Source organism: Lichenostomus cassidix, chromosome 23, assembly GCF_008360975.1.
Source record: "Lichenostomus cassidix isolate B80296 chromosome 23, HeHo_3.0, whole genome shotgun sequence".
NCBI classification, from domain to species: domain Eukaryota; kingdom Metazoa; phylum Chordata; class Aves; order Passeriformes; family Meliphagidae; genus Lichenostomus; species Lichenostomus cassidix.
Window position 1 is genome coordinate 5,428,454 of NC_139503.1, and position 23,989 is coordinate 5,452,442.

The 23,989-nt window shown below is 50.5% G+C and overlaps 1 protein-coding gene across 9 annotated transcripts in view; it reads left to right on the forward strand.

The window, feature by feature from the left end:
• The window catches only part of HIVEP3 (HIVEP zinc finger 3), a 264,012-nt gene that overhangs the window by 177,991 nt on the left and 62,032 nt on the right, over window positions 1–23,989 (forward strand). For all 9 annotated transcript variants that reach the window (XM_085081168.1, XM_085081171.1, XM_085081169.1 and 6 more), the window contains one exon: window positions 1,746–1,840. The gene's annotated coding sequence lies outside the window, so the exon portion shown is untranslated. The remainder of the gene's footprint in view (window positions 1–1,745; window positions 1,841–23,989) is intronic.

The window sequence follows — 23,989 nt, forward strand, 5'->3', positions numbered from 1 at the left end:
TGGCCTTGGACATTCCAGGGATGCAGGGGAAGTTTCTCCAGGCTCCCTGTGCCAGGGGTGATGTTTGGGGACCCTTTTTGCACTCTGGAGCTCCTTGGGCGAATCCCAGCACATCCCAGACCCTCCCTGGCCCCAGGTGTGCCGAGGGAAGATTTTATTGGTGCCAAGAGTGGCCCAAAGTGTCCCCAAATGGAGCATTTCCAGCCCGGGGAGGGAGCTGGGAAAGCAGCCTGTTCCCAATCTGTTCCTGTGCTCACTGAATGCTCTGAATATTCTCTGTCCCTCAGGACTCTCAGCCCTGCCCTGCAGCCCATCAGCACTCCAGGAGCTCCTGGTGACCATCTGAGCCTTTCACCTGCACAGGGAGGTTTCCCTGCTCTCTGGGAGGGCAAATGGATGCCAAAATACACCTCCTGTCCCCTGCAGGGCACCTGCAAATGTGGGAGTTGAATCGACTTGAATTTTTCTCTGATTATAAGTGATTTGGGGTTTATTTCACTGGACAAAGCTCCCACTCCATCAATCCATTCAGTGTGATGTTGGCACTTCTTGGTCTCTCCAAGTCTCTGTTTCTTCTCCAGAAAATTGATGGAATTTTCCTTTTTTCCCTGTGCCTGTGTGGGTGATGTGGTGGAAAGGCCATGGCCTCAGCTCTTAATTTCCTTAATTAAGTTGGCTAATTGAGTCACTCAGTTGCTTCCTAAGGGGTTGTTTTTTACCCCTGGAAACCAAGAGAATGAGGAGTTCAAGGTTGAGCCACCTCCTTCAATTCCCTGTGCCTGAAATTCCCTGCTCCAGGTGATGGAGAGGCCTGGAATCCCCTGAATTCCCTGAATCCCCTGAATTCCCAGGCAGGAAACACCTCCTGCTGCCCAGCCTGCCTTCCCTGCTGCCACTAGGAGCAGAACCCTCCTGCTGCCCTTGCCAAACCCCAAAGGTCATTTATCCCTTGCTGCTGGGATGGCTTTGGAGAGCAGGAGATCCCATCCTGGCAGTCTGAGTCCCCATGCCTGGAAATGTCCCCAAACCCGGGGATGTGGCACTTGGGGACATGGCTGAGTGGTGACCGTGGTGCTGTGGGGTTGCTGGTTGGGCTGGGGGAGCTCAGAGGGCTTTTCCAGCTGGAATGATGCTATAAATGGGATTTTCCTCGCTGCTTTTCCAGTCTGTGCTCTCTCTCCATCCCTGATCATCCTCCTTGTCTGCAGTCAGAATTTCTCACTGATACTTTGGAATTTCTCACTGAAATTTCCGAATTTCTCACTGAAATTTCTGAATTTCTCACTGAAATTTCCGAATTTCTCACTGAAATTTCCAAATTTCTCACTGCAATGTCTGAATTTCTCACTGAATTTCTCACTGGAATGTCCAACACAGAACCCCAGTGGGGCCAAAGAGATGAAAAGTTCCTTTTGCCTATTTGTTGGACATTTTTTCCCTCTCTGTATCCCAGCAAATGTTTGGTTTTATTGCATTATTTCATGTTCAGCTCCCGTTCACTTTGTGCTCCATGAAAATCCTGACGATGTTCCAAAAAAAAAATCTGTTTTTTGGAAGCCTGTAGAGAAAAATCCAAAAATCTTTTTTTGGAAACCTGCAGGAAAAAAAATCCAAAAATCCTTTTTGGAAACCTTCCTAAGGCTGTATTTATTCCCCTTGTTCCCACACCACTGATAACTCCTGCATCACCAATTCCCCCATCATTCCTCAAGCATCTCTTTCTTTTTTTTCCCCTGTTTCTCCAGACCATTTCCACGATTTACCAAGACCATTTGGACTCCTAATCCTGGCCTCCGAAGCACTTCCAGCCTGTCCCAGCCTGGGATCTGCAGGAATTTCAGTAAGCATTTGATCTTCCACCCTTCCAGTCGATTTTAAAGGTTCCAAACTGTGCTGCATCTCCCATTTTCCCTTCCTGGTGTGGAGCAGGAGTTGGAGTTGATGATCCTGGTGGATCCATATGCTGGATGCATTCCTAAAATGCTCTGTTTGGGTTGTGAAAAGTCCAAAAGGTGATGGAACTCCTCGGGCTGATGGGATTTGTGTCCCAAAGGGGAGATTTCCTCATCCCCTCGGGATATTTGTAAGGAAAAATCAGTTTATTTGTGTGAACGAGGCTGATTTGTGTCCCAAAGGGGAGATTTCTGCTGCCCCTTGGAGTATTTGCTGGGAAAAATCAGTTTATTTGTCTGAATGAGGCTGATTTGTGTCCCAAAGGGGAGATTTCCTCATCCCCTTGGAATATTTATAGGGAAAAATCAATTTATTTGTGTGAATGAGGCTGATTTGTGTCCCAAAGGGGAGGTTTCTGCTGCCCCTCGGGATATTTGTAAGGAAAATTCCGTTTCTTTGTGTGAACGAGGCTGGTTCTGTGCAGGGAAGGGTTTGGAAGGGAAGGAGATGTGGTTTGGGAATTGTTTGGGTTTTGGGAAGGAATTCCTGGCTGGGATGGAATTCCCAGAGAAGCTGTGGATCCCTGCAGTGTCCAAGGCCAGCCTGGGATGGTTGAACTGGATTTGAGTTCTTCCCAATCCAAACCATTCTTGGAAATTCAGCAAATCAACCTTTCCCTGTGGATTTGGGAATTTTCTGTTTTTCTCCAACTCTTCCAAGAGTGTTTGGGGCCAAGAAGAAATGCAAACAGGGTTTATTCCCTGAATTGAAAGCACAGGAGGCAGCTGGGGCTCTCCAGGTCCGTATTTTGGGAATTATTGAGGTTCATTTCTGTGGAGATGGCAAGAATTCCTGGATTTTTGGCTTTCTGAGGAATCCAAGCTTTAATTTAGACCAAATTGATATTGATAAAGCAAAGGGCTGCCCAGAGGGACCAAAGTGCAGCCCTGTTGGTGTCCCTGAAGCTGTCAGGGCTGAACAAATCAGAAATGAAAACCAAACCAGGTCCCCAAAGGTGATCAGGAGCAAATAAATTGAATTAGTTCCTTGTTTTTCCCTCAGGAGGAGCCCAAATCTGGGTTTGCTGTTGTGTTTGTCGGAGCATTCCTGCTCTCCAGCCTTCCCTGTGCCATCCATTGGCTCTGGAAGTTTAAATTGATACCAAAAAAAAAAGTAATTCCTGCCTGTTTTTCACCTTGGACTTCCTAGAAGTGATGCTGGATTAGGATTTTCAGCACCTCTGAAATGCCATTCCCATATCCAGGGGGAAACTGAGGCACAAGAGGGCAGAGTTTGTCCCCAAGGGTGACCTCGAGTGGGAAATGCAGATTCCCTGGGACTTGGCATTCCCAAAGTTACAGGAACTCGAGCAGACAGTGAAGTCCTGCGAGCAAAGCCTTGCAAGTTGATATTTCCAAGGGCTTTAGCGACATCAAACTGATTTACTGGGAGGGGAAAAAGCTTTAAATATCCCTGCAGAGAGTACATAATGTGCACGATTTTGTGTTTATTCCCTGCATTTCAGGGAATGGCTGAAGCTCTCCCAGCCATAATGGAATTCTATTTGGATGTGGATGTGAAAAGCAGGTGCACAAAGGGAATTCTTTCAGGAGAAAAGGAAAAAAAACCCCTTGTGCTACCAGTGAATGATTCTTAGCCCTGCAATAAACCTAATCAGGTTAATGAGGATTAATTTGGCCACCTGGCTTTTATTGATGTGGAATAAAAACACATCTGAGGAGTTCTGTTGAGAGCCTTTGTAAGTTTTAGTGATGTTTTCAAGTCCTTCCACCTGGGCAATGTGGAAATCTCTGCTGGCTGGGCTTTTAGGGAGAATTATTCTGCACCCAGCATGCAGAGCCATTAGTTCTCCATCTCCTCTGCCATGTTTTGTTGTCATTAAATCCATCTCCTGTCCCCATGCCCATCTGGAGGTCACCCAGCTCGCCCTGGGTGTCTTCAAATGTGGTTTTTTAGGGGGTTTTTTTTGAGAATTGTACCAAACCTCCCCTCTGGCAGCACTCCTGCTCTCCCACTCATGGCTTTTCCCCTCTGGACCAATCCTCCTGGAATTTTCCACCCAGGGCTGCCTCTTTTCTCACCTCCTTATCCTGCTGACTTTTCTCCTCACTCCTCTCCCTCACTGTTTCCCATCCCTAGGAAAGCTGTTTGGCTTTTCCCCCAACACCTCCTGGCCGAGCTGCACATGGGTGTGCAGATGGATCTGTCCAGGAGGGAATTTGCCATCAGCTGCTCCCCTCTGCTCCCATTCCATGCTGAATTCCTGCAGATCATGGAGAGTTTGGCCAGGCTGGAGGGGGAGAAGGTTTTCCCTGGGAAGGAGCTGGTGGGAAGCTGGGTGAGCTGGGAAGGGCTGGGAATGAGGAGCCAAAGGCACAGGCAGAGCAGTCTGATCCTCATCACCTTCCAAACTCACCTGGCTGCAGTTCTGCTTTGCTTTCCATGGCCACAGGATCACAAATGCTGGGAAACTCCTCCAAGTCCAAGCTGTGACTGAATCCCACTGTGTCACTGAGCAGTGTTGTGCAGAACCACCACAGCCATGGGTGTTTGGAGCCCTTCCAGGAATGGGGACTCCAAACCTGCCTGGGCAGCTGTGCCAGGGCTGGATCATCCTTTCCATGGAGAAATTATTCCCAAATATCCACCCTGAGCCTCCCCTGGCCCAGCCTGAGGCTGTTCCCTCTCCTCCTGTCCCTGTTCCCTGGAGCACAGCCTGACCCCCCGGCTGTCCCCTCCTGTCAGCAGCTGTGCAGAGCCACAAGGTCCCCCTGAGCCTCCTTTGCTCCAGGCTGAGCTCCTTTCCAGCTCCCTCAGCCTCTCCTGGAGCTCCAGACCCTTCCCAGCTCTGCTCCCTGCCCTGGACACTCTCCAGCCCCTCCATGTCCTGTTTGCCATGAGGGTCCCAGAACTGGACACAGCCAGGAGGTGAGGCCTCCCCAGTGCCCAGCACTGAGGGAATTCAGGTTTTAATCAGCTTTTCTTGTCACACTTGGTTTCACAGCTCCATGAACCTCTGGTGTTTTGGATCTTCCCATCTGATCTTGCTGGGATTTTGCCCTGTCCTGATCCATGGTTTCCCAAAAGATCAGAGGGCACAGAGTGGCCAGGGCAGCTCAGGCTGGAGATCAGGAAAGGTTCTTCCCCCAGAGGGTGCTGGCACTGCCCAGGCTCCCCAGGGAATGGGCACAGCCTGAGGCTGCCAGAGCTCCAGAAGCCTTTGGACAGCACTGCCAGGGATGCACAGGGTGGGATTTGGGGTGTCTGGGCAGGGCTGGGGTTGGACTGGATGATCCTGGGGGTCCCTTTGAGCTCAGGATATTCTGTGATCTTGAAGCTTCATTTTTTCATCCCTTCCCTGGTGCAGAATTAGTGCTGGAGCTGTCAGACCAGGAGCTGTCCCCAGCCCTTTGCTGGCCCCACAGGGACGATGGCATCTCATTGTCAGTGGCATCTCCCTGTCCATGGCATCTCAAATCAGGACCCAACCTCGCACCAGAGCCCGTTCCAGCCCCAGGGTTTGCTCTCAGGACCCAAATCCCTTCCCCCAAGTCACACAGAGCCTCTCCTGCTCATTTTTAGTGGGAAGTACACTGTCATTTCCAAAATCTGCCTCGAACCATCCCTTTACACGCCTCTCTTCAAGCCCCGGCATTTCACCACACTGGCAGGGAGGTGTTAACAGCAATTTTGGGTTTCCTCCCGTGTTTTTCCCGTGTTTCCTCTCAGCCTGGTGCCGTGCAGGAGTCCTGGGCAGGGTGTGAAGTGTTTGTCCCCAGGAGAGTCTCAGCTCTGCCATCACCACCCAGGGGATGTTTTGAACGAGGTACCACACTCTATTTTAAGCAGCTGCTAAAAATAACTCCCCGCCCGGGCTGCTGTTGTGGCAGCAATGTTTTATCTCTTAATTGGGGCTGTTTTCTGAGGGTGATTCATCGAAAGGAGCTGAGCTTTCCAAGTTTCGCCCCGAGGTGAGACAGCCGAGGTGATTTGCTGATTTGCTGATTGCACACCGAGCTCTGCAGCCAGGAGGAATTTTGGGATTTTCTCCACCTTTTCTTTGGCTTTTCCCCCAAGGCTGAAGTGCCACATGAAGCACTGGACAAGCTCTTGCCCCTGGAGGTGTCTGGGAGCTGGCAGAGCACATCCTGTGCAGGGACAGTGAGGCTTTGGAGAGTCGATGGCTTTGTCACATCCAGGGAGGGATAATGAGTGAGGGAAGGAGGGAGGGAGGAGATGATTCCTCTGGGAATTCCGGTGGAGATTTAAAACTTGTGTGTGCTCAGAGCTACGGGGAAGAGCCAGAGGTGGAGGAATAATTCATCATTATCTCAGGAGCAGGAGATGACTCTGCCCTCCCACAGTGCCACCGAATTCCTCCTGAGCCCTGGGTCAGTTCTGGGCTGCAGACAGGACCTGGAGGGGCTGGAGAATGTCCAGGGCAGGGAACAGAGCTGGGAAGGGAATGGAGAATCCCTGAGGGAGCTGGAAAGGAGCTCAGCCTGGAGCAAAGGAGGCTCAGGGGGACCTTGTGGCTCTGCACAGCTGCTGCCAGGAGGGGACAGCCGGGGGGTCAGGCTGTGCTCCAGGGAACAGGGACAGGAGGAGAGGGAACAGCCTCAGGCTGGGCCAGGGGAGGTCAGGGTGGACATCAGCAGGAATTTCTCCATGGAAAGGATGGTCAGGGATTTGAACTGCCCAGGGAGGTCTGGAGTCACCATCCTGGAGGTGTCCAGGGAATTTGTGGATTGGCCTGGGTGACCAGGTGGGCATTGGGCACAGCTTGGACTTGATGATCCTGGAGCTCCTTTCCAGCAGGAATGATTCTGTGATTCCATGATTCCACATCCTGGGGGGAGCAGCTTCCTCTCTGTAGCTCCCTGATCAGATCTTTTTAATGCTAAGAAGAACAAATCTTATTTTCTGGTCTATTCATGGTCACCCTAGCCTGGCCAACAACATGAGCAGCTCCCAAAAAACCCTCTGGCCTCTTGTCCAGCCCTGGCATTTGCCCTCTCCTGGGTCAGTGACCACTTGGGGATGATTTAGGGCTGACTGTGAAATAAGGAGAAAGAACCAAAAGTGAAGGGAGCAGGAATGGCTCAGCTTCCCCCAAATCCCAGTGCTGGTGGGGTTTGTGTGCCGTGAGGATCCCAGCTGGCTTTGAAAGGCCAAACCCCCTGGAACTGGGATCTCCTGTGGGACAAACAGGGACAAATCATCCCCACACTGAGGGCAGTGCTGGCATTGCTCTTCCCAGAGATCTGGGAGCTTGGCTTTGTCTGGACTGGCATGAAATGCTTCTCCAGGATCCCACATTTCAGCCCCAATACGGGAATGATGTGTTTCTATTTTTGTGCAGGTTTGGGAGCATTGTTTGGGGTTTGGGGGCATTTATTTAGGGCTTGGGGGCATTGTTTAGGGTTTGCTGGCATTGAGATCCTGGGATAAGCCATGCTGCTCAAAAAACTGGTCACATTTAGAGCTGGCAGCAGGACTCACAGGCATGAGGTGACGTATGGGTTTGTCCCCATGGGCCTGAGAGACCCACATGGCTGATAAGGGAACCCTGTAGGGTGTTCATATGGGATCCTGGAAGGTGCAGGGTCACCTTTGCTCCACCCAGGTCACCTTTGCTCCAGCCAGGTCACCTTTAAAAGAAGCTCTTGTGCCACCAGAAATGCATCCAGAGCTGCCAGAACAGGTCCTGCTTGGCCCCTTCCTCTTGCAGGGACAATCCAGGGTGTCCTGTCCCCTCACCTGGCACAGGGAACCTGTCCTGTGCCCTCTCTGGTGTCCCTGAGCAGAGGAACCTGTCCTGTGCCCTCTCTGGTGTCCCTGAGCAGAGGAACCTGTCCTGTGCCCTCTCTGGTGTCCCTGAGCAGAGGAACCTGTCCTGTGCCCTCTCTGGTGTCCCTGAGCAGAGGAACCTGTCCTGTGCCCTCTCTGGTGTCCCTGAGCAGAGGAACCTGTCCTGTGCCCTCTCTGGTGTCCCTGAGCAGAGGAACCTGTCCTGTGCCCTCTCTGGTGCCCTGGGCAAAGGCAAACAAAGCTGAGCCCCACCTGTGGCCCAGTCGGTGTGCAGGGGATGTTGTACCAAACTCTGAAGTTGCAAACGAGGCTTTCCTTCTGCTCTGAATCTGCTGTGGGGCAGGTTTGGGGCAGAATTTGGGTTCTTCATGAGGAGACAGAGCAGAGGGGAGGCTGTGCTGGCATCCCATGTAAAACAGCATTCAAAACAGGATGGGGCAAAGCCCATGCCAGAGAGAACAAATCAGCCACAAAGTGGAGGAGAAATGTGGGTGAATTAACTAAAATCAGGGAAATAAGGACAGAAGACTCCTCAAATCAGGAATGGTATCGACTGGGACAATAAGTCAGAAAATCCCAGAATATCCTGAGCTGGGAGGAATCCCCAAGGATGAGCCCAGCCCAGGAACCACACCCTGTGCACAGCACTGGGCACCACAGAAGTGCCAAAACTCAATGCAAAACAACAGGAGAGCTCCTCCAAGGACTGGGAAACTCCTCCAAGGGCTGGGCAGTGGTGTGGAGATGCTCACAACCTGCTCTCCATGGGGCCAAGGTCTGGAGCTGCCACCCTGTCCCCTCCTGGGGTGAAGGTGCCTTTCAGGGGTGACAGTGTCACCGAAACTGCGGGAAAAACAAAAACCCACCAACAACATTTTTAATGTCAGAGAGTCAAGGCATTACTTTATTCTCTGGCCAGGATGTTGCTCTGGCCAGGATGTACCACAGAAATCATCTCATCCACACACAGCCCGGCTGGGCAGAGAGAATCATTCCATCACACATGGATTTTACTGCATTTTTCAGATATTTTATACAGTAAAAATACACAGAAATGCATTGGGTCAGTGTTCATTGGGCCAGAGCTGAGCAAACCCCCAGGATTCAGTTTCCCATTGGATCTGAATCTCCTCACCTCTGATGTTAATTCGATTTTTCATTCTCCAATTTCCCTCTCAGTCCTTTCCTGCCCAGATGTCTTCAGCCCTGCTGCAGGTAGCTGTTTGTAGATAGCCACTGCTGGCTGCTGATGTTCTGCTGAGAGCTCTTGATCTTTTGGGTTCCTCCAGTCTGTTGATATGTTGAGTTCATCAGACCTCACCTGGTAGAACAATGCCCTGGAGAGAAACCTAAAATTCCTTTTCCCGGGTAAAGACAAACAGAACCCTTTGACTAAAGTCATACAGAATTTTTAAACTGCTATATTTTCCAACCCCAGCACCCCCCAAACCTCCCCCCTGAGCACTCTGCAGTGTCCCCAAGCTGCAGGGAGCTGGCAGGGATGTCCTGTGCCCTGCAGAAGGTGACAGAGGCTGTTCTGCCTGCTGGAGGGAAGGCAGCTGGGAGGAAAGCAGCACTGCTTGTTCACCCTGCGCTTCTTCTGAGTGGAACAAACAGGCTTATTGTGATCAGAGAGGCAGAACTGGATGCCAGGGCTGTGCAGAGCTGCTCCAGGCCCTGGGCTTCATTCAGGGAATGAGGAATTTTGGTTTTTGTCAGGCTGTCCAGGAGTGGCTGGCACTGGGTTTGGGATGCTGGGGTCACAAGTGCTGCTCAGGAGATTTTAGTTCTGAACTGGCAGCGTGGGGAGGAGCAGAGGGTCAGGTTAGGTCTAACTCTGGCTTTGTTTGCTGTGCATTTCAGGAACAGCTGCCTCAAAGGCAGCAAAAACAGCTAAAAAAAAAATCAGAATTGTTGCCAAGGCAGAAGAGTGCCAGGGGCTGAGGCTGAGCAGAGGTGAATTCTTTTTATTTGCAAGGGTTCAGGCTCTGTAAATCGCTGTTTCCTTCATTCATCTTCATCAGGGAGCTGACACTCAGAGTGAAAATGAAACACCCCGGGGAAATAAAAGCTCTCCACGTGTGGAGATCTGCCCAGAGCTGCAGTGCAGCCCTTCGGATGGGTTTGTTCCTTGCATTGCCTCGTGGGGAAGGGAATGAGATCATCTCCAGCCCTGGGAGTGTCCAAGGCCAGGCTGGATGGGCTTGGGGCAGCCTGGGGCAGTGGGAGGGGTGGGATGGGATGGGATCTGAGGTTCTTCTCAACCAAAACCATTCCAGGATTCTGGGATTGAATAATTCTATGATTCATTGACTCCATGATTCTATGATTCAGTAATTCCATGATTCAAAAATTCAACTATTCTATTAATCCATGATTCTGTGATTCTATAATTCCATGATTCAAAAATTCAATAATAATTCAGTGATTCCATGATTCTGTAATTCTGTGATTCTATGATTCAGTGATTCAGTAATTCCATGATTCTATGATTCAATAATTCAATAATTCAATTCAATAATTCAATAATTCAATGATTCTGTGATTCTATTTCTATGAATCAATAATTCAGTGATTCCATGATTCTATGGTTCTGTGATTCTATGATTCAATAATTCCATGATTCCATAATTCTGTAATCCCATGACTCTGTGATCACACAGAGCACACAAGAGATGGTAACCCATGAAGAACTGGGAAAAGCCCCAATCTCCCCCGTTTGTGCAATAACGAGTTCTCTTTAGCTCAGCAGGACGCTGGGGACACCAGTGGTGACCTTTGTGTCCTCAGCTCTGCTTGCTTGGTGTCAAAGCAGCGCCAGGACAGGAGGAAACCCCACTGGCACAGCATGAATCCCAACAGAATCACCCTGGAGAGGAGTTTGCTGTGGCTGTGGGGTGAGGGCTGTGTGTGCTGCAGGTGGAACAAACACCCCAAACACCCTGCAGGGACAATGAACCTCACTGAGCACTGTGCCCAGGGCTGGGGAGCTTCCTCTGCTGCAGCTCAGCAGAGTATTGCTGTATTTCCAAAATTAATATTAGTAGAAATCTTAATATTTCTAATATCCAGAGGGCTGTTTGAGCTGGGGAGGCTCTGGGGCTGCTCTGTGTGCCAAAGGAGCCACAGGCCTTGGCAGGGCTGCCCAGGGAGGTTTGGAGCTCCAATCCCTGCAGGTGGACATTGCTGGACATTGGCCTGGTGACTGTGTGGGCATTGGGCACAGCTTGGGCACAGCTTGGGCACAGCTTGGGCACAGCTGGGGCCCTGCCCTTGCCCTGAGTGAATCAGAGTGGTCAGAGCAGCCCAGCTCTTCACTGAGGCAGGCAGATGGAGTTGCCCCAGCCCTGCTGCCCTCCAGGCTCCATTTCTGACTGCTGCAGCAGCCCTGAGGTGTCACTGCTGCTGCCATGTCGGGAAAATTAATCCAAAAACACCACAGGTTTATCTCCAAAAAGGAGACAGAGGAGTCCTGTGACTTTATTAATGAATAAAGGGACAAGTCATGGGCATTTCCCATGGGGTCTCCAAATTGCTAGAGGACACAGCCTCTTTTTATCCTAATTTCCCAGCCACATTTCCCTCTCTCTTTCCCATTGGCTGAGGTACTCAAGCTTCCCAAATTTCCTAATGTAGATAAGGAAGCTTCCTGAATTTCCTATCTACAAGCTTCCTGAATTTCCTAATACAGATCCCTTTCTAATGTACATTCCCCCCCTTTTTTTTTATTTGTGTCTCTGTTCCTTTTCTCTAAGTCCAGGGATTTAGCACAGCCTTGGGTGAGTAACAGTCTGTGTCAATTAATGGAATTCCTATGGAATTGATAGTTCTTCCCATTTCTTCTTTCACCTATCAGTATCTGTCTTTACCTACCAGCAGGGCTCACAGTTTGTTTGTAAAAACATCTCACTCTTGTTCCTTTCTCCAGGAGCCAGAGAAAGCTCCACAAAGCACAGCCCACCTTGCCAGGCCTGGGGTGTAAGACAGATCTGAAGGTGTTCAGAGAGTGACCAAAGGAGGGACAGGGAGATGGGGAAGGGTCTGGAGCAGCTGAGGGCACTTGGAATGTCCAGCTGGAGCAGAGAGCTCAGGGATCTGCAGCTCCTCCCAAGGACAGCTCTGAGCTCTGCTCCCTGGGACAAGACAGGAGCTGGAGAATGGCTGGAACTGGGAACTGCCCAGGGCAGCTCAGGCTGGAGATCAGGAAAGGTTCTTCCCCCAGAGGGTGCTGGCACTGCCCAGGCTCCCCAGGGAATGGGCACAGCCTGAGGCTGCCAGAGCTGCAGGAGCCTTTGGACAGCACTGCCAGGGATGCACAGGGTGGGACTGTTGGGCTCCAGGAGCTGAGCTGGATGATGCACTATTTAAGAATATAATTTTAAAAATCTTGGTGCTGCAGGAAAAGAAAAAAAAAATACAAAATTTTGCCATTGGCAGCCTGCCAGATGTGGCTACAGGAATGCCAAACACTTTGCAAAGAATAGAATTTTTTTTTATTTTAATTTTTTTCCTTTGACCTTCAGCACTGTATGCCCTCCACAACCGGAGAAAATCGTGATGGTTTCTGGTTTCTGACCATTGCTGCTCATCAAAACCCATTCCAGAGTGTCACAGACCACAACCCCAGCTGCAGCCAGAGGGTTTAGGCAAGAGGCACAGAGGGCTGATTAAAAAGAAGCATGTTTCCAAGAATTCCCCATGTTTTGGTTTGTGCAAGGCCTAAAATGCGAGATACGGGTTTTTTTACCCAAACAGATCTCAAGCAGCAATTGTAGGTGGGGAGTTCCAACAGGAATTGCTGGGTTTAGGGAGAGCCCACAGGGATCTGTCCCTGGCTTTTGGGAGTTTTGGGGTATTTCTCCTAGAAGAGCAAAATCAACAACAGCAAAAAGCATCTGCTGCTGAGTTTTAGAGGTCTGGGCAGCGAAGCCAGACAAAAAAAGCCTTGGAAAAAAGGGAACAGAATCTGAGCAGAGCAGAAATCAATCACCAGAACATCTTCACGCAGAGCTGCTGCCCCTGCCACTGTCTGGAGATTAAATTGAGACTATTTTCTATTTTCATACGAGAAATGGAAGCTGCAGGCTGAGTCCTGAGCCTGGTGCAGGAATGCCAGAGGGCTCTGCAGCCTGCCTTTGGCAGGTTGGGCTTTGCCAGTCCCTGGGCTGGATCCTGAGCTCAGTGAGGATCTCTGGGGTTGTGGCTGCACTTTTTGAACCATCAAACTTTTCATCTTCCTGGAAATCCCCAAAAACCAAGGGCCTTGAGTGCAACAGAGTTGTTTTGCTGACATCCCCTCTGTGCAGTGCCCCATGAATAGGAGCATCAGTGGTGTTTGAGCTCAGTCTGGGGCTAAGAGAGTTCCCGAGATAAATCCTGGGCTAATTTCACTCCAATTTCACTAATTTCCCTTCATTTCCCTTGGTGGGTTTCAGGAGTTTCAGGCTGGTTTCTGCACAGCTCACAAAGGAAAAGCTGAGGCCTGCAGGGACTCCATGGCTCATTCTGCCCCCTGGGCAAACCAACAACCTCTTGTGCCATGACCCTTTTGAATTTAAATTATAATTGAAATTAATTTTTAACTGAACACATTTTGGGGTGATTATTCTGATAGATCTGAGCCCCTTCCCTTGAAACTGCGGGTGTGGGTGTAGGACTGACACTTTTGCTGGGAGATCTTCCAAACTGACTTCTAGGGGGAAAAATAAAAACCAAAACCAAAAGGGACCAAAAAAACCCTGAGAAATAAAGGCATTATAGACTCACAGAATGGTTTGGGCTGGAAGGGATTTAAAGACCATGGGCAGGGACACCTCCCACTATCCCAGGCTGGAAGTTTCTCTTTTCTGGTGTGAGGTCAGAGTTCTTCTCATCCTCCAAGCATCCTCTCCATGCAGCCAGAGCAGGAATGCTGGCCCCTGGAAAGGGGATTTTTTGGTACTTTTAATTTTTTTTGCAGCAATCCTTGCTCATGAACGAGCACAAAAAGGCTCGGGGAGGGAAATTGCACAAAACTTTGAGAAACCCGAGCTGTCATGTCAGGTCCCTCCCTGGGCGGTGACCCCAGCGCTCGGGTTCCCCAGCCGTGCCCCATGTGGCTGTGGGGTGAGCAGCTCCGCAGGGCTCTGGGGTTTCCTGCAGCCCCAGGGATGATTCAGCACCTCGCAGGCAGCTGGGCTGGGGCTGGCTGGGGCTGTGAGCTCCATCCTTGCAGCAGCACCTCGAGCTGCTCAGCCCTGCTCCACCATGGGTCAGCAGAGCTGCTGCTGCTGCCAGGGTGGGGGGAAACTCCGGGATGGCTCCTGGCCAGATCCCGAGGGGATGGAGGCCTGCCGTGGGATCAGAGCCACCCTCAAGCTGGGCTTGTGCAGGGTTTCCGAGCCCTGGGGGTGCTGTGGGTGCAGGGGAGGTGTTGGACCACATCCTGCCACAGCCAGGAGCCTCCGGCTGCACCCAGCGGGAGAATCTCTGAGCTGCAGAGTGCAGGGAGAGAATCACTGAGCTGCAGAGTGCAGGGAGAGAATCACTGAGCTGCAGAGTGCAGGGAGAGAATCACTGAGCTGCAGAGTGCAGGGAGAATCACTGAGCTGCAGAGTGCAGGGAGAATCTCTGAGCTGCAGAGAAGGGAGAGAATCACTGAGCTGCAGAGTGCAGGGAGAGAATCACTGAGCTGCAGAGTGCAGGGAGAGAATCACTGAGCTGCAGAGTGCAGGGAGAATCACTGAGCTGCAGAGTGCAGGGAGAGAATCACTGAGCTGCAGAGTGCAGGGAGAGAATCACTGAGCTGCAGAGTGCAGGGAGAATCACTGAGCTGCAGAGCTCGGGGAGACCCAGGAGCCTCCTGCCCTTCCCCACCATCCCACGGGAGCTCTTTTGCTGCCCCTCAGTTACCCACCCCATCACTAGCTGGTCACTGTTGGTCACTGGCTGGGCACTGGTTAGTCACATGTTGGTCACTGGTCAGTCACAGGTTGGTCACTGGTTGGCCATTGGCTGGTCACAGGTTGGTCACTGGTTGGGCACTGTCTGGGCACTGATTGGTCATTGGCTGGGCACTGGTTAGTCACAGGTTGGTCACTGGTCAGTCACTGGTTGGTCACAGGTTGGTCATTGGTTGGTCACTGGTTGGTCATTGGCTGGTCACTGGTTGGTCACTGGTTGGTCACTAGTTGCTCACTGATTGCTCACTGGTTGCTCACTGGTTGGTCACTGGTTGGTCACTGTCTGGGCACTGGTTGGTCACTGTCTGGGTACTGGTTGGTCACTGGTTGGTCACTAGTTGCTCACTGATTGCTCACTGGTCACTCAGTGATTGCTCACTGGTCACTCACTGGTTGGTCACTGGCTGGGCACTGGTTGGGCACTGGGCACTGGTTGGTCATTGGGCACTGGTTGGTCACTGGTTGGTCACTGGTCACTCACTGTTTGGGATCAATGGCTCTCCCTGGGCACAAATCACATTTGCTTGCCCTGCAGCAGGGCTGCAGCTGCTCTGGGTGGCTCTGGGTGGCTCCGGGTGGCTCTGGGTGGCTCTGGATGGCTCCGGGTGGCTCTGGGTAGCTCCGGGTGGCTCTGGGTGGCTCTGGGTGGCTCCGGGTGGCTCCGGGTGGCCCTGTGTGGCTCTCGTGTGCCAATAGTTGTGTTCAAAGCCCTGAGCTCTCCTCCAGCCCTGCTGCTCTGCCCTGGGACATCTCCAGCTCCCCTCCCTCTCTGGGTGTGGTGGATCTGCCCGTTTTCACCTTAAAATCAACATTCAAGTGCAATCTTAACATAGAACAACAAAAAAACCCCAACTAAACCAGACTAAACAGACAGGAAAGAAAAGGTTTCTCACACCAAATCTACAAACAACACTATTACAACACAGAACAAAAGGACAAATTACACACAATCCACCCCTAGAACTTTCCCTACAATTACAACACGAATACTTCACTATTGTTTTACTTTAAAAACATAGCTTAATACTTGTTTTGCCTATTAGTTTCTCCAAATTGGTATCCTTATCTCAAAGTACTCCTGACTGCCCGCATTCTGCACAAGAGTGTCGTGGTTTGGCTGATGCCAGGTGTCTGTGCACTCAGTGACCTCATCCCACACCTTCCCCTCATCCCACACCTTCCCCTCATCCCACACCTTCCCCTCATCCCACACCTTCTCATCCCACACCTTCCCCTCATCCCACACCTTCCCCTCATCCCACACCTTCTCATCCCACACCTTCCCCTCATCCCACACCTTCCCCTCACCCCACACCTTCTCACCCCACAGCTTCTCCTCACCCCACGGCTTCCCCAAGCCTGTCCCCCTGCTGTCCCCCCGCAGTGTCCCTGCTGTCCCTCTCAGCAGCCCTGCAGCCCCGGAGCTGTGCTGCCTGCAGGATCAGAGCTGCACAAACCCCAAACCAGCCCCAAAGGCAGCCCTGAGCTCTGCCCGTGCCTGTCAGGGCCTGCAGCCACCCTTCATCCGATGTTCAGGCTCCAAGCAGGAATGCTGGCCCCTGGAGAGGGGGTTTTTTTGTACTTTTAAATTTATTTTAACCTTTCTTTGAGAGGCTGGAGGCAGTTTCAGACTTGCCTCATGTCCAAGTATTGCTCTGCACATGGAGGGAGAGGCAGAAGTCTGGGTAGAGCACTTGCTGCTCCCCAGGGTGGGTTTGACAGGGAATTGTCCATCCCTGGATCCAAACCGAGATTTTTTTGGGATCCTTGAGGGGTCTCTGTGCTAAGGGAAGTGCTCAGGGCTGGTTTGCAGCAGCCCCTTTAGGGAATCACTGGTTAAAGGTCCAGGGTTGTGCTTTTAAATGGTATTTGGGGAAAACATGGTTGCTGCTCTGGGATGCACCAGGGAAAGCTCACTGGGAACCCAGCTGGGAGGATTCCTAGGTTTCATCAAGGAATCTGAACAACAAGGCAAAAATTCCTCAGGGAATTTTTTTCCCACTGACCTGGCACGATCAGGGAGGCTGAGGATCCATTTTGCCAGCAGTTGATGGTTCGAGGTGGTTTTATTTGGTTTATTTATTTTTTTTTTAAGGCAGCCACTTAATCTCCAGTTCAGATGTGTGGCTGCTCGTGATCTTTGACTGAAGAATTCCTTGCTTGCTTTAAAATCATTTTTTTGGGGTGATTTCTCAGCTGTTCAATCAGAGATTTCATCCCAGGGAGGATTTTTGAAGCATTCTTCCTCTCAGGGCTCTGCAGAGCAGGAGGTTTTTTGGATCAGTAGCTGAGCACATGAGTAATTTCTGGCTTTGGGTTCTCTGCAGGTTTCAGATCTGTTTTTTTAATTCCTTAGAAAAAGCTAACACACATATAAATAAATAAAACAGATTGGATGGGTTTAGGAAAATATTTGTCCAATTTTCCTTGACAAATACATTGAAATTGCTTAAAAAATGTCCCCAAATGAATGTTTTGAAGCCTATTTTTTGCTGAGCCCTGTGCTGAGCAGAAGGAACAGGATTTCAGAGTACCTGGATGTCTATCCACATGGATCTATAGCCACTGCCTTTGCCAGGATGTGGGACCAGGCTGCAAAAAAATATTTATCTGCCTTGAAAGCTTTCATTTCTGACCTGCAGATCATTTCCTTGATGGGAAAGGGAAAGGAAAACCTTGCTGCCATTCCAGCTGTGAGCCTTTAGGAGCTCCCTTGGGAAGTGCTGGGAGTTCTCTCCATGCACGGAATTCCAGCTTTGGAAGGACTTCCTCGATTTAACCAAGTTCTAATATCCAGTAAGGATAAAAAAATACTGTAAAAATACAAACATGCTGTAAGTTCCCTAAATTAGGATGGTGCAAAGAGCAGGATGTAGATGGGGGAATTCCTGCAGCTGTGTGCAGCCCTGGAAAAGAAAAATAAATCAGATTTTCCACTCTCTGGATGCAGCATCAATCCACAATGTTGTGTTATGCCAGTCTGTGTCTTATTTAATTAAATATACAGAGGAGATGCTGAAAGATTTCTGTTCAAAGGGAAAAAAAAATAACTGGAATCTCAGTGGAAATAATTCAACAAGGAAACTTCCCCAACCAATTCAGGACCAAAGGCAATGGGGTTTTCCCTATTCTCACTGACAAGAAAGGCAGAAAGAGAAGAAAATGATCCTTAAAATCCCTATGGGAAAACCCAGAGTTTCTGATCCTTTCTCCAGACTGGAAATCTCTTATTTCCAGAGCCTATCCTTAAATTCAGGATATCCTGAATATCCTAGGGAGCATATCCTGAGATTCATTTCCATGTTGTCACAGAGCAGAAACGGTGACAACCCCAGAAATGGGAACTGGACACACAGAGATGTCTCTGCCTGTCCCCAAGCCACCCTCAGCTCCATAAAGCCTTCTCTGTGCTCCACGCCAGGGGAATTGCTAGGCTGCATTGACACAACTTCTCTCCAGGTAAATATTTTCCCAGGCAAGGTGGAGCTGCTGGCAAAGGATTCACCTGGGAGCACAGAGGCAGCTGCAGGAGGTGGAATTTTTCCTTCCTCAAACCCTCACTTTCAAAGGATAGTGTGGGCATTTATATATTATATATAGGTATTTATATATATATCTATTTATCTCCATATATATGTGTGTATATATATATATATATCCTAAATTTATATATTTACCTCCATATATATATAAATATGTATAATATACACACATGTATATTTATCTCCATATATGTGTATATATATATTTATCTCCTAAATTTATATTTTGTGTATATATATATATCTCCATATATATATATATATATATATATATATTTATCTCCTAAATTTATATATTATATATATATATCTCCCAATGCAGAGGTTGTTTGTAGGGAGATGTTTCCTGCAGCATTCCTGCTCCTCACTCCTGCACTCCCAGCAAACTGGGAGCTTTTTGTGATGTCAGCTGGAAGGATCACTTCAGTGGCGTTGTACAATCATCTCTGAGTCGGTTTGAATTCCATTCTGCTGAAGTTTTATTGCACTTTGCTTAATTGCTTCTGCTTTGTCGCTAACAAGACAAAGAGCAGTTTGTGTGAGAGCGAAATCGTCGAGGAGCAGAGCTGGAATTTGCATGTTAAAAGTTTCATTTTCATTGTTGGCATTGCCATCAAAATCCTGCCTTGGCTTTGTTCGGTGGCACCAAGCTGCTGTGCCTGCAGGTGACATCCCTGCCCTGGCTGGAGCTGCCGCTGCATCCCGAGGGAAATCTCTGGATCATGGAGCTTCTCCAGGGAGGAACATCCCTGGATCCAGGCACAGCCTCCCTGCCCTCTGCAGCTCTCCAGTTCTGGGCCTTTCTGCAAGCAGCCAGAAGTGTCTCTGTCTTCTTACCATGTTCAAAGCACAGCGGAATTCCTCGTTTTCCCCATTAGGGAATGGCCTGAGCTCCCGCAGGAACCGAGGGGCAGGAAAGCCAGGGCTGAGCCAAACAATGCAGCCAACAACCCACGGCACTTCTCGGGGAGTTTTTGTTGCCTTTTCTTTGTGGGTTTTTTTTTTTTCTCCCAATTATTTTCTTTAGTGAAGCCTGAGGGGAATGCTGCTCTCAGGAAGCCCCTGGAATGCAAAATAAGCCGGGAAGGAAATGGTATTAATTCAGCTGGTGAGCGTCAGGCAGGAAACTTGGGAAAATCCGGCTGGTCCTGGGTGTTCCCCACTGGGGAGAGCCAGGGGAGCCTGAGGGAGTTACTGCGAGCTCCAGGCTGAAAAAGACACATTTTCTATCTTATTGCAAAGGTTTCCCTGTGTCCCTATTGGAGCAGAATTCCCAGGGAATTGCTGGAATCACCATCCCTGGGAGCACTCAGAAAATCCGTGGTGCTGTGGTTTGGGAACGTGGTGGGATTGGGTTGAAGATTGGATTTGTCCCGTAGGGCTCTCAGTGTTTCCATGGAAATCCTGCAGGAGCTCCGTGGGGTCCTGGCTGGGCAAATCCGTGTGGATAAACCGCTTGGGAATGTTCTGGGAATGGGGATGAACTCGGCATGGCCACCACTGCCCTGCTGCTGCCTCCTGCCTGAGCCTCAGCCCTGCCTCGGGGCGATTCATTAGCCAAATTAATTGGTGATTAATTGGTGTGGCTGCAGCTCTCCTGCTGCTCCAGGAATTGTTCTCCTGCATTCCAGGAGAGGGGAGATTCCAAACTGATCCCTCCCGGCCAGCACAGCCCAGGTGTGTGAGCAGAGCTGGGACCTGGGGGCAAGGAAACCTGGAAAGGGCTGGGACACAGCTGTCCCCACTCGGGGAGTTGGTTTGGGCCTGGGTCTGTCCTGAGGGCTGAAATCCCTGCTGGGTTCTCCAAAATCCCTGCTGGGTTCCCTGAAATCCCTGCTGGGCTCCCCAAAATCCCTGCTGGGCTCCCCAAAATCCCTGCTGGGCTCCCCAAAATCCCTGCTGGGTTCCCCAAAATCCCTGCTGGGCTCCCTGAAATCCCTGCTGGGTTCCCTGAAATCCCTGGTGAGTTCCCCAAAATCCCTGCTGGCTTCCCCGAAATCCCTGCAGGGTTCCCAGCTGGGAGTTTGGGTTCCCAGCTGGGAGTTTGGGGTCTCAGCTCCCCCTGAGGCACTGCCTGGGCTGGGATTTGCACAGGGCTGGAAGGACGAGCCAGGCTCAGACACATCCCAGGGCCAAACCTGGCTCCAGGGGAAAATGGGATTATCTGGGAATCCTCCTCATCCCTGGACTTCTCCCAGCCCCCTCCCAGCTGCAGCCCTCAGTGGGGTCTCTGCGGGCTGCCCTCCTATCCCTTCCAGAACATTCTGTCATCCTGAGCTCTGCTGGGCTCCACCTGTCCTGCTGCAGCTTTCCCTGGAGCTCTTCCCTCCTCTCCATCCCTGCTGGAGCTCTGCAGGGAGCAGGAGGAGCAGCAGGGCAGGGCTGCTGTGGGGTCACCTCCACCCTGCAGGTCACTGCTGCTGGGGCTGCTCTGAATCCTGCAGGTGAAGGAGCCAGGATCAGTTTCCTGAACTGAATTCCTGAATGGAAGGAGCTCCCTCCATCTCAGGGGCTGGGATTTGGGTGAGATTCCACTTGGAGCAAGGTCCTGCTGCTCAGACAGAAAAGAATCCTTATAAAAATCCCTTCCTGGGTCTGCCTGGGTTTGGTGTTGGAGATGTTCTGTGGGCTGTGAGTGCATCCATGAATTCCTGTGTATCCATGGATTGGTGAGTGTATCCATGGATTCCTGTGTATCCATGGATTGGTGTGTGCATCCATGGATTCCTGTGTATCCATGGGCTGTGAGTGCATCCATGGATTCCTGTGTATCCATGGATTGGTGTGTGTCCATAGGCTGTAAGTGTATCCATGAATTCCTGTGCATCCATGGGCTGTGTGCATCCATGGATTGGTGTGTGCATCCATGAACTCTTGTGCATCCATGGATTCCTGTGTGTATCCATGGATTCCTGTGCATCCATGGGCTGTGAGTGCATCCATGGATTGCTGTGTGCATCCATGGATTCCTGTGTATCCATGGGCTGCTGGATTTCGCAAGAGGCAGATGGAGAGGGGAGCAGGGAGTGTGGAGCCAGTCCTGACTCTGTGGGGATGTCCAGACTTGGTGAGTGCATCCATGGATTGGTGTGTGCATCCATGAACTCTTGTGCATCTATGAACTCCTGTGCATCCATGAATTCATGTGTATCCATGGGCTGGGAGTGTATCCATGAACTCCTGTGTGTCCATGGATTGGTTTGTGCATCCATGGGCTGGGAGTGTATCCATGAACTCTGTGTACCCATGGATTGGTGTATCCAGCCATGAACTCCTGTGTATCCCTGGAGGAAAAGGCAGGCAGTGTCCAAGGAAAGCTCCCCCAGGGGATGCTCAGGAACAGCCATTCCCACTCACCCCTCCCAAGCTCCCTGGCCATGGAAGCAGAGCTGTGGGATTGACTCCTTCCCCACTCATTCCCCTGCAATCCTGAGGTTGGGAAGGAATCACAAACTCCCTCTGAACTGGACTTGTCCCTTCCTTATTTTTTTTTCCCCACTCCTGCGGTTTGCAGCGATGCAGAACCATTCCGGGAGGTTTCTCAACCCATGAGTTCAACCAGAAGTCCCTGCAGGAAAGGCAATTCCTGCTTTCCCTGTGGGCAGGGCTCGTTATCTTGGATGGAATTAGCTGGGTTCACCTCCCCACCCTGCGTTTGGCAGGCCTGGAGTGGTCAATCCTGAGGGATTTCCAAGGAATCATTAGGCAGGAGTAGTTTTAAATATTAAATAGTGACTTCTAAACAGTGAGAAGGGAGGGCAGCAGGGGTTTGCACAATCCCATGGAGGAGATGTGATGGGAATGCCCAGAATTCCTCACAGTCACAGGCACTGGACCTCGAGGGTCATCTGAAATGTCTCTAAAAAAGCTGATTTTCTTGAATTTTGTTTGCAAGAAAACAGGATCAGGAGCATTATAAATGTAAAAAAAAAAAAAAAAAAAAAAAAAGCCCTGAGCACGCCTGTGGAATAAGGGAGTGGATTGGCAGTGCCTGCAGGAGCAGCAGCCAGGCTGCAAATCCCAATTTAGGGATGGAAATAGAGCATCACGAGCTGGGCTGGAGGCTGAGCCAGAGCCTTGTCCCGGCTGGGCAGAGCCGAGTGAATTCCCAAGGAATTCATGGAAGTGCTGCTGCTCTGCTCCATCCCTGCCCTTCTGCTGCTCCTCAGGCTGCACAGGCTCTGCTGCTTTTTATCTTCCCCCCTTCCCCCCTCCTAGTTCTGCTGGTGATATTTCTGGGAATATTTAGCTCTCAAATATGCAGATTTTGCAATAATTCCTCTGTTGTGACTCAAATGCTTTTCTGGAAAACCTCTTTGAAGTGATGAAATTCTGCAGATTAACCCTTTGCCTGGAACGAAGGCAGAGTTGGGTTTGTTCCATGTTTCCCTCAGCTTCTGGGGCCCTTGTCTGCGAGGAAAGGTGGGAAGGAAAATTGCCGAAACCATGTGGGATGAAAATAAAAGTGAGTAAGCACAGCCATTTAATCCTGGATTTTTTTAATGAGCAGAGAAAGTCTCCTGGCTGTCTCCCCATGTGTTTCCAGTTAAGAGGATCTGTGTTTATCTCCGTGGGTCTCTCCCTTCCCGGAGGATTCAAGGCCCCCCAGACATGGATGGCTGAGTCACAGCACAGCTGTGGGATCAGGAGGTGTCCCTGGTGGGGAATGGGACTGAGCCAGGCTGCAGGAAAGATGGATTTGCTCAGTTGCACACAGGAAATGTGGAACCAAAGCAGGAATTGAACCCAAATCTCCCCAGTTTAGCTCTGGGTTTTCCTCTCCCCTTGGAGATCCACAGTGGCTCAAGCAGATGTTGCTCAAGTTTGAGGATCCAAACATGTGAATCCCAGAATGCTGGAATGGTTTGGGCTGGAAGGACCTTAAATCCCACCCAGTGCCACCCCTGCCATGGCAGGGACACCTCCCACTGTCCCAGGCTGCTCCAGCCTGGCCTTGGACACTGCCAGGGATCCAGGGGCAGCCACAGCTTCTCTGGCAATTCCATCCCAGCCCCTCCCCACCCTCCCAGGGAACAATTCCTTCCCAAGATCCCATCTCTCCCTGCCCTCTGGCACTGGGAAGCCATTCCCTGTGTCCTGTCCCTCCAGCCCTTGTCCCCAGTCCCTCTGCAGCTCTCCTGGAGCCCCTTTAGGCCCTGGCAGGAGCTCTGGGCTCTCCCTGCAGCTTCTCCTCTCCAGGGGAACATTCCCAGCTCTCCCAGCCTTTCCTTAAAGGAACGATATTAGGATGAGCTGGGAGGTTTGTGGAAGGTGAGTGTGGAGCAACTCAATGGTTTCTTTAAAACTAAAGGTGGGCTAAATGCAAAACTCAGGAAAAAATATGAGCTTTGGAGGAAGGGCTGGGCCAGGACGAGAATACCTGGGCCAGAGGAGGAATAACTGGTCCAGGAGGGAAGTAACTGGTCCAGAAAGAGGAATAGCTAGTTTAGATGAGGAATACAGGAATACATGGGTCAGGAACAGGAATACCTGGTCTAGGAGACGGAATAAAGGAGGAGGGAAATAACTGGTCCAGGAGGAACAGCTGGTCCAAGAGGAGGAATAACTGGGGCAGGACATTTTAGTGGCTGCCAGTTCCCTCTGTGGAACAGAAATAGCAACTTGTGCTGTGCCTGCATCACCCACTTGTGCAAAACTTGTAAGATTTAAAGTCTATTTAATGTGTGTCAGATATTGTTGGTAAATTTGTCTGAAATTCAGTCAGTAAATTTGTCTGAAATTCAGCTTCACCATTATCATGACCAATAAACAGGTGAATTT